Below are 10,798 nucleotides of genomic sequence, written 5' to 3'. Positions count from 1 at the left end.
TCTGAGTTGATGTCTGAAACTTGACTGTTTCAGATAGTCTCCCTCTTTTTAATGTATAAAGGATAAAATGATGCTGCAGAAAGATACTGTGAAGCTTGTGTATCTTTAGAAAGGCAAGATTCTTCCTAGCTGGGGCTGCCATCAGCAACAGCAGGGTTACAAATGTATGTTTGGGTCAGAAATTTGTCCAAGAAAGCCACTCACTGGACTGGTGCCTTCCATCTGAAGTACTAAGAAAGAGTTTTTTACTGTGTGCCAGCTTGGTGTGTAAATATATGAAACAGAAGAGGTGAGAGAAAAAATCTGAGAGGGCTGCTTAAAAAAAGATTCAAGAGTTGGCACAGTTACTGGGAGTGTTTGTGCTCTGTCACTAGGCCCAAGAACATTAAGTCCAATTTTGGCTGTGGAAGTTGCAGAATTATGTTTTGTAAAGTAATGGGACAGATACCTGGCTGGCTTCTGAATGGGCGAAGGAAAAGTAAAGAGATTCACCTTGTAAATAGAGTTGAGCTGTCTTGGCTAAAGAAACACGCCATTTATTAGCTACAGCTATAACAGTAGCAAGGTAGAAAAGTGACAAAATAAACACAAAGAGGTATGTAAGGCATTGGTGAAACATGCATGGAGAGCAAAAAGAAAAGAAAGGGCACAAGGCAAGAAGTGTGCTGTGGAGTTTTATTTTTGAGGAGGGACGTGAAAAAGGATGTTGGGAGCAAGGGAAGTCCAAATATTCTCTTTACAAAAGACGCGCTCAGGTGAGAGATACACACACATGTATAATTGTAATATAAATGCATCAAGAAAAAGTCAAGTTAAGACAATAAGATACTTACGCACAAATTTAAATGATGTGTTAAGTTTCTAATTATTAGTGGTGAGAACTTCCTTGTAGTTACAAAGGAGGTCAATAATATGATCTCGGATATCAGTGTGATAACCGCTGAAAAACTCGTGACGTTTTGATGATCAAACCATGCAGCATGCAAAAAGATGCAGTATTTGCAGTTAAATATTTATTTTTTTGAAACTTCAAAAAGAACCCCAAGCACCAAACTTCTGAATATGTAAAAGGACAAATGCATGCCATAAAGCACCAGTATAAAAATTGTGGTGATCTTTTGTGTTTGGGATATAAGATATTTATAAACATAACTTATATAGGTAGAAATAGCATGTGACTGAATTTTGATTTGTTTGTTTTCAAAAATTGGGTGTCTGAATGAGTCTATAAAATGCAAGTTAGCCAAAGGTGAAATGAAAGGACATTTGCAAACATCCCCCTAAGTCTTGTATTGCCTGTGCTTATTCACCTGGTTCTTGTACATTGACATATGTAGCAGACACACAGCTGTGAGAAAACTTATACTGATTCCAAAAGTCTTCCACCTCTGAGAATGTAAAGGTGTGTTTACTCAATCTGGGGTTAGAAAAGGTTGAGTTAGAAGCTTTCTTCTTAGAGCTTGATCTATGTTTTCATCCTTGGATTTTGGGAAAAACTTTTATGTAAACTAGTTGAAGCTTCCAAAGAGAAATCCTGTGACAAAAGGCCAAGGTGTAATCTGTAGATTTCTAAACCAAGAGATTACAATGAGCTTTTGATATCCATCACATTACTTTCAATTTGATTTTGAGCTTTGCTGCTGAATTAATATTGATTGGCTGATAGTTACTTAGAACTTCACCCAAACATCTTAAAATAAGCTTTTGTAAAGTTTTAAATAAAGGATTGATATTGTCTGCTTGGAATTCCCTAGACATCCACAACTGGCGTGGTTCAGAGGAACAGGGTTGGAGTCTTTGATGCCAGTGTCAGCAGTGAACACAGTGGCTGCAAGGTGTAATTTAGAACACCGAAGTTAAATGCCTGCCATGCTAATAGTAGGAATCCCCCACCTTCCCATTGTGGTTTAGCCTGGCTGGCAACTAAATGCCACACAGCCGCTTGCTCACCCTCCCCCACCCCAGGGAATGGGGAAGAGAATTAAAGGGGAAAAGAGGGAAAGAGACCTGTGGGTTGAGATAAGGACAAATTAATAATAATACTAATAATAGATGAATATATATATATATGAAGATAATGATGATAATATATACAAACAAGTGATGCGCAGGGTAGTTTCTCACCACCCCTTGACCAAGGCCTGTCCTGTCCCAGACTAATGATCTTGAAACAGATATGTCCCGACACCGCAGTCCCGGACGAGTGAGAGAGAGAGAGAGAGCGCTCCGAAAGTGAGAACCTCTGGAAGAGCAAAAAAGCCCTTCTTTCTGGTCAACCCTTGTCTATATACTAGGCATGATGTTGCATGATATGGAATACTCCATTGGTCAATTTGGCCCTTAAGCCTAAGCCTAAATTCAAATCATGAGGGGAGTTGTGGGCCCTTTCTCCCGGCCATGCTCCCCCCTATCCTGTTGTGCTCCTGCACACTGGCAAGAACACGGGAAGCTGAAAAGTCCTTGAGACCTCAGTGCCAACTATAAACATCAGTGTGTTGTCAGCATCCTTCTAATTAGTCCCAGACTAAAACCAAAACACAGAGCTCTTCTAGGTGCTGAAAAGAACAACTAACTCTGTCCCAGTCAAAACCAGGACACTTCCTCAAAATATTATTTCAAGATTGCTTCAGATGGGTGAAATTATGTTAAATTGTCACTGTTGTCTAATGTTCTTGTTGTAATACTTGGAATCATAGACCCAATTTCCATCGCATGCAATACGTGCAATTATTTACATCTGCTAACTTGAGTAGGATTGTTCTAAGTTGTGTGCAGTGTGAGTACAGCTTTGTTAAAGTCTGGATGGACCAAACTGTATTGCTTCTGATTGGCAAAACTTATGTTACCTTAACTCCCTTGAGGTATATCTGTTTATTTACCACCTCAGGGTTTTTGTCTAGCTGTGAGATATCAGACTTTTTATTTTCAGGTTTTAGGATATTGGATTGTTAGTGGTACCAGAGAGGTTTTCATGAGTGTGAAGATGATGGAAGAGATGAGAAAGTTAAGTTTCCTTGACTGAAGAAGCTCTATATATAGTATTCTGTAAAAGTTAAGGTGTCAGATCTGTCAAGCTTATCTAAAAATATTGTCAAAATTTATATTACAGTTGTGTTGTCAAGTAAGGTTATGATGAGTTATTAATTGGAAGTAAAATACAGACAAGATTCATAATTGTTTCTAATGGCACAACATTGTGAAATTTTTATTTGTATGTCAAAATATTTATGTGAAAGTTAAAGGCCAAATAATTTTAAGATTATTTGAAAAGACTTTTTGGAGACGGGTTGAAGTTTCATAGTTGGAGAATCACCTTTGATTTTTATGAAGTTTATATCACACTTTATTTACAAAGTTAGTCTGATACCACAGATTGTGGCAATTGTATCTTAATCTGATAGTTATTTGACCCATGATTCTTGAAGAAATCTGGACCAGATTGTCATTTGAAAGCTTTTTTTATAGAATCATAGAATGGTTAGGGTTGGAAGGGACCTCAGAGATCATCTAGTTCCAACCCCCTGCCATGGGCAGGGAAACTTTCCACTACACCAGGTTGCCCAAAGCCTCATCCAGCCTGGTCTTGAACACGTTCAAGGATGGGGCATCTACAACTTCTCTGGGCAACCTGTTCCAGTGCCTCACTACCCTCAGAGTGAATTTTCTTTTTCTTTTATCCAATCAAAATCTGCCCTCTTTCAGTTTAAATCCATTGCCCCTTGTCCTATCATTACATATCCTTGTAAAAATTCCCTCTCCAGCTTTCCTGTAGGCCCCCTTTAGGTACTGGAAAGCTGCTATAAGATCACCCCGGAGCCTTCTCTTCTCCAGGCTGAACAGCCCCAACTCTCTCAGCCTGTCTTCATAGCAGAGGTGCTCCAGCCCTTGGATTATAGCTGTTTAATACTATTAAAATTGATGTATTTTAATGTTTACTTATTTTTAAAGCTTTTAAATTATTTATTTTTTAATAATGTCTTAGATGGTCGTTATCATCTATCGATAGAAAGTTTTAGTCTTTTGAGAGCTTATCGTTATCAACCTTTCTATGTAAAAGCATAAAATTTACTTGCTTCTAATTAGCCATTGGTTTTTACAGTGGTGTGTGGGAAGCTTCCCTTCGACTGGCTGGTAAGAAGCCTTTGTTAGTTCCCCAGTGCTATAGTGATAATATGCTAGTTGTATAATAAGTTATTGTGCTGTTTATAAGCAATGTCTGTGGCTTTTCCTTCCATCCTTGACGTGGCAAAGAGCTAAAAGATGCGTGGTAGAGTCAGGCATACATTTGTGCTTTGCTCTGCTAAATTCCAGAGTGGTTTTGAAAGGCTCCCAAGGGAAGGGCTGTAGTGCTTGAGCTCTACTGGATGAAAAGAGAAAAAACCCTCTTGGTCTCTGATGCTTTTGTTACATGTTGTGTATATATCATAGAATAATTTAGATTAGAAGGGACCTCTGGAGGTCACCTGGCATGTGCGTGTATGTTCTATGTGTGTACGTTTTATATATGTAAACATAGATGTGGTATGTATCTACACACAGCATATAAATACAAAGACATATATACACATAAACCTTTTCATTTGTTCTCCTTTTCATAGCTGGAAGTGTTCCTCTTCTCTCCCTATTATTTTCAGTTTTAAAGCAATTTTTATCATCTCACTGTTTAGAGTCAGTGAATATTACTGAAACCTACACTTGAATTGGAACAGCTATTTTAATTTCAAAAGCCAGAGCTTTTTTGAAAAAGAAAACCTCTAAGTAGGGGTGGGGTGGGTTTGTTGGTGTGTGGGGTTTTTTGTTTGGTGTTGTTTTTTGTTTTTTTTTTTTTCCCCTGGGTGGGGGGGTGGTTGGTGTGTCATTAAGTATTGGTGTGCTAAGATAATAGTTACCTGCTTCCAGGGAGCATAGCTATAGTAGGTATTTTACCTCTCAACTGAACTCTAAACCCTACTGCTTTGCAACAAACAAATCAATGTAACTTTCTCGTTGAAGCAGTTACTTGTTTTTATAACATCTCTTTTCACCTAGGGGAAAAAACAAAAAGGATTCATTTGCCTTTGGATATATATACCAGTTTTCAGGGATATCATGCTGCTACTCACTCTTCCTCTCATAAATGTGCCCCTAACATGCTATGTACCACCACAAGCAGCGTGCTGGAATGCAGCAATTTTTGAGGAGTGGTGAGATTCTGCAAAAAAAGTTACAAAGCAAAGAGACCACAAGCATTCAGATGTAAGGTGAAAAAATGTAGCTAACCTATTTGCAATATGAGCGGTATTAATGTACTTCTCCTGAGTAGTGTTGTATGAAAAGGGAGGTATATTTTGTTGTTTCGTATTATGTGAGAAATTATCCATTAGCAAATTGCTTAATAAAGATGCGATTTTTGGCTTGTAATGCAAATCAGTTGTGTTTGGTTTTGTTTTGTTTTTTTTTTTTTCTTAATTACTCCCCCACCACCATCCCCAAGATTGAAGTGTGACACTTGTATGTTGGTGTGCGAGGAGAAAAAATGTGAAGAAAAGTGAGTTAGAATAAATTTCCATTAAGTCTTTATGGCAATTTTTGAATTCTTTCTGTGAAAAAATTTCATACAAGAAATAGGGTGCTTATACTGTGGCACTGGGTTACTGTCCACATTAAAAACAACAAAAAAAATTCTGAATTTTATGTTTGCAATGTTTCTTTACAATCAGAGTTGATTACACCTCACTTAGCAAAGTCACAATTTTATACAAGAGAAACTTAATAGAGTCAGCCTTCCAATAAGTTTTGATCAGATGTTTTTAATGACAGTTATCGATCTCTTGTCAGCGTTGCCAGCTATCCCTTCTTGGCAGACGTGCACTATAGCAGAGGTGGTTTGTCTGCACATGTGTGTCCTGAGGAAGTTAGGATGTGTTGCTTAATGGATTAATTTTGCTCAAGGAAAAGCTTTCAGAGGGCCTTGTCATAGCTGACGCAGCTTTGAACAAAAACCTTTCCTTAGAAACAGTCATATCACTGGAGTCTGTTCCCATCTGTCAAATCTCAGGGGAAGGGGAGGGATTGTCAAGTATAAATTTTTGAAATGTAATTTTATCATGTCACTTTGCCTAGAGGAATGCGTCTAGGATAATCAGCCTGATGCCAGTGCATCAGCCTGTACTTCAGTTGAGTTTTCTCATTATCTTGAATTTTTTGTACATTATCTTTTGTTCAAACTAGGATGTGACTGACTGGATCTCTATTTGAGATCTCTGCTTGCTTTCAGTCAGTTCTGTGGTTAAAAGGGTAGTGAAAGCAACTTACTTATTCATTATATCTAATAGATATGTGTAATAAGTGTTTCTGATAAGTACTTTCTAAGTGGAACGTGGCATATGAAGAAGCAGGAAAATGAACAGTAACTGTCTATCTTTCAGTAGATTTAACTAAGTAGCTGCAAGAGTGTCTTTTTTCAAGCTTTATATTACCTCATTCAGAAGTGTCTGGAGCCTGCATAGGGGAAAAAAAGAAGCCATGTGACAGGTCCTACACAGCCAGAAAAGATTCTACAGAGACTGTTGTAGCTATCCATCCTGTTCTTAAAGCACATTAATCTTTTAATTGTAATTTTAATACCTTGATTTCAGATTTTTTTTTTTTATTTTGTGCAGTGAAAATAATCCAAGATTCTAGCATAAAAGAAGATTCTTTGACATTGAAATGTATCTTTGGAGCTGTCCTCTAAGTAAAATCAAATATCTTCAGGCCTTTTCCTTCCTGCGTCTATTACTTTCTGTTGCAGGAGATTATTAATTATTTTTCTCTTACAGTTTTGCAGTTTCTTTTCCTGATAAACAGGCCTTTTGCACTGTCTGAGGGAGAACATGTGTTGTTGGCAAAACTCTTATAAAGAATGCATTCAAAATGCTATCAAAAGCATTGAACAAGCTAATAATCTCTCAGACACAATATTGATTGCTTTCACTTGTAGCAAGGATAAGCTTTGAAATGTCAGTATGACTATTTTTGGTTGATGTTTGTTTGTTCCAATACTGGTATGGTAAAACATATATTATGAACTTGTCTTTCAAGCTTGGTTGTCTTTCAAGCATTACTTTTTTTTTTTTTTTGTCCTGAAATAAATACATAATACAACTGTTAAGCATGACCTATCAGAACTATTGAACTGAAAATGTTTCAAATGTACAACGCGATGGAATACATCACATTGTATTTAAAACTTTCCTTTGCCCGGCAATAAAATGAGAACAGTATGTGAGATAGAATCAGAGGTGGCAGCTCTGTAGTAGGTATGATGTCTGATATGCATAGTGTTAAATGGCTGTTAGTCCTGTTACGGAAAATTTAGTCCTGTTTTTCTGTTTTTATCCAAGTATATTAAGGCTATGTCTTTGGAATGTTGAAGAAATCAAAACATGAGCCTTCAGAAAGGATATAAAAGGAACAGTAGCCTTAAAGATCAGCTTAGGAAGAGCTTTTCTCTATGTAGAAATTCAGGTAGGAAAAAGCTGGAAAACAGTTGAAGAGATGTAAATAAATCGTATGTGAGACAGCTGAATCACTGGTGGAAAGTGATGAAAGAGATAAAGTCAGAAAGAAAGAGTATTGAGGAGGTTCTTGAAGGCAATTCTGAGATCTCTATTATGAAATACCATATCACAGTATTAACACTTAAACTGATACAATACTGTTTTTCTTTAAAATTACTCAGTAGTTATAATAAAATCACTAGCCTCTCTATTAACCACCATCAGCCCAGTAGCCATGAACACTTTGGTGACTTGAGAAATGAATGAAATGACTATAAATTTAGTTTGTACTGTTGCTTTTCTTGTACGACAGCCCATTGGCTTTGTAGCTGTTTATGTAAAGAGGAGGCTTAATAGATGAAATCAACTTTTGGTCTTGATGTGAAGCTAGTAAATTAAAACTGGAGGAGCGTGAAATGCAATAAATTGAGAAGTCTTTTCCTGGAAATTTGAAAGATGGTGGCTTAGGAAGACTTGAAGGTGACTTGCTAAATGCCTTTTTCTGTGAATATGTGTGTGTATATAACACACGTTACCCTTATGGCAGGGATTGCCTAGTGACTTTGTGGAAACGCAGTGAAAAATACTACAATATTGATTCTTTGCTTTAGTTTCCTTTTCTCCTTCCTGCTGTGTCTCTAACATATTTATTTCATTGATTAATAAAAATTCTTGCATGTAAATAATTTTTTTTAGGGTTTTTTGGCTGTAGGATCAACCAGGCTAAGTTGAAAATCATAGCTGTTCTGTTTATATGCTATCGCTGTAGCTGTAACTATATGGTACATGGGATTTCTGCGGAAACTTTTGAGGAAGTCTGAGCATGTTACAGCAAATCTGGGGGGCTTGTTGGTTATTGTGATAAACATTCTGACTTAGAACACTGATGGTGCTGAACTGGTCAAGATGAATGAGTGGCTGTCGTCTTTTATACTTTCCAAAAAAGTAGTCCTGAAGTTGATTCTCAGGGAACATCTCATCCAACGTGTCTGAATTGAATTGCAGCAGAGGAAGTGGAAGAGCACAGTGTCTTCAGACACCTAAAGTACAATATGTAGTCTAGATTTTTGATTTTTTTTCTACTTTTATCAACTTTGCTCACTTTGTGCTTTCTTTCAAAACTTTGTTTAGGAGGTATGCAAGTACACAAATTCATGAGACAGGAAGGGGACTTTAAGTGTAGGTGGTGGATATATTTCAGTGCATATTCTTCATCTGGATATCTAAATATAACAGGAGTTTCCTCTCATCTTTTTTGTGTCAACGTTTCTTCCAGCAGCTTCCTCTTGCTTGGCTGCGGTGTGAGGCTGGGCTTCACATGTTCAGTGTCCTGACCTCTATAGGCGTTAGCAATGAGTGATGTAGACATGATTCACATAAATGTAGATATGAATGCAAGAGTGTTTGTTGCCTGTGAAGTGACAGGTTATCACAAATGTATGAAGTCACCAATTATTGTTACGAGAGAACTACACTATTTCCCGTTAGTCAGCATTTATCAGGTCAGTAATTTATCATTTATTATGTCATAAATTATCATTTATCAGTAGTTACCAGACTTTGATACCTGAAAATGAAGCTGTGTGTGTTAGAGTGATGAAATATTGTCTTCTAGTGTCTTAGACAATGCAAGGTGATAACTTGATGTTCACTTTAGAATGAAGATGACATTATTCACAAGTAAGCATGCAACAGAATAACATTAATGCTTAGTGAACAATTTAATGCAGGATTTCATGATCCATATTTTAGGTTTATTTAACTATGTTGACTGTAACTTCTGGTTTACCATAGGAATTTCAGATAAATTTGTTATAAAATATAGAATTCTACATTTAAGTAGAAGTACTAGTATCTACCAGTACAAGCAAAAATGAAATAATACATAAAAGCTAGACTTAGCCAATTCACTATTTTACTCTTACTCCAAGCAGCGCTTGAAAAATTTCATGGACCTCTTCTCTGAAATAAACATTGCTGTTGGCAAAGTAGCTTTGAATGCGATTTTTTTTTTTTTTTTTTTTTAATATTTAGTTTTATAGTCTTTTTTTTCTCTAACTCAGTGCTGGCTTGTGAATTTGAACAACAGCAAACACTGCGAAGGTGATAAACAGCAAACAATTAGCAGTATAGTCTTTCTTTATTTACCTGTGAAGAAACCAGTGAAAAATATTTTAATCTGTTAAGGTCAAAAATTAACATGTGGGATAAAGCTGTGCATCAGTACTCTTCCATCATTGTCTCCTGCGACTTGGTGGTAGTTCTGATTTACCCACTGAGGACTAAAGAGCTTAGTAACTTGGGTTACTAATGAAATACTGCCTAAGCGCTTCGCCTGTGTTCTGTTTTCCAGCTCTGGCAGCATCCACTTTACTGTGACATTTGTATCAGTCTTATTGGTCCCAAGGCCATGTTCTCTGAAACAGTCTGAATTATTTCTGCTAATAGGTTTTTAATCAGTAAATATCAGAAGCTGCCCTGCAAATGCTGTTTCCTTCTTTACGTTATCCCCGTAAAAATGCTGTCTAAAGGAGAGAACATTGAGCTATCTAGTGAAGTAATGTAGAGATGTGGTGGTTTTGGCTATAGCATGGTCTTAGCAAAACTTTACTGGGAACTTCAACAGCATTAATGCAGAATGATTATTTATTAATTTATTTACTTCCACCCTGCCCACCCAAGGCTATTGTATTGAACTAATGTTGAAATCCAGAGGCTATAAGATGTTTATAACTTCACCACATACTGAAATCCCTTCCTTCTCATCCTCGTTTCCTAGCTTAAGTTCTCACACACAAAGCTAACAATCACACACACATTGCTAGAGTGTGTGATTAGCAGTGTTCCACGTGGCACTGAGGTTATGTTGAATGCTGTACTTACTTTCTGTGCTTTTTGGGCTTTGTCTGAGAGCATCAAGACATAATGTCATTATATCTAATAGTTTTATAACTTCACCTGTTATTTTTTAATCTTGGTTTTGTACTAGTACTAATGTAGGAACATCTCATGTTGTGGCAGGTGCTGGAAGTGCAATAGAATCACTGCTCTTTTTTGTTTTTCTATGAGATAATCCTTTTTTACCGCTGAATTATGTTCAGTAATGAATTGTAATTGTGAATTACTCAGCTTGTAGAAGAAATATTGGTAAAATATAAGATGAGGTTTTAAAGATGCACCAGGATAAAAATACGGAGGCGAGTTGAACAGAGATTGCTTATGTCTTGACTTGTGTTGGAGTAATGTTAGTAACTTTTTGTTTAATGCTGCAGTACGAA

The 10,798-nt window shown here is 36.8% G+C and overlaps 1 protein-coding gene across 1 annotated transcript in view; it reads left to right on the top strand.

The window, feature by feature from the left end:
* Window positions 1-10,798, top strand: part of ROBO2 (roundabout guidance receptor 2) — a 442,630-nt gene that overhangs the window by 36,313 nt on the left and 395,519 nt on the right. The gene's annotated exons all lie outside the window — the stretch shown is intronic.

The sequence above is a fragment of the Tauraco erythrolophus genome, chromosome 1 (genome assembly GCF_009769465.1).
Source record: "Tauraco erythrolophus isolate bTauEry1 chromosome 1, bTauEry1.pri, whole genome shotgun sequence".
In the NCBI taxonomy this organism is placed as follows: Eukaryota; Metazoa; Chordata; class Aves; order Musophagiformes; family Musophagidae; genus Tauraco; species Tauraco erythrolophus.
The sequence above is the reverse complement of the archived record's forward strand: the minus strand, read 5'-3'. Positions and strand labels throughout refer to the sequence as shown.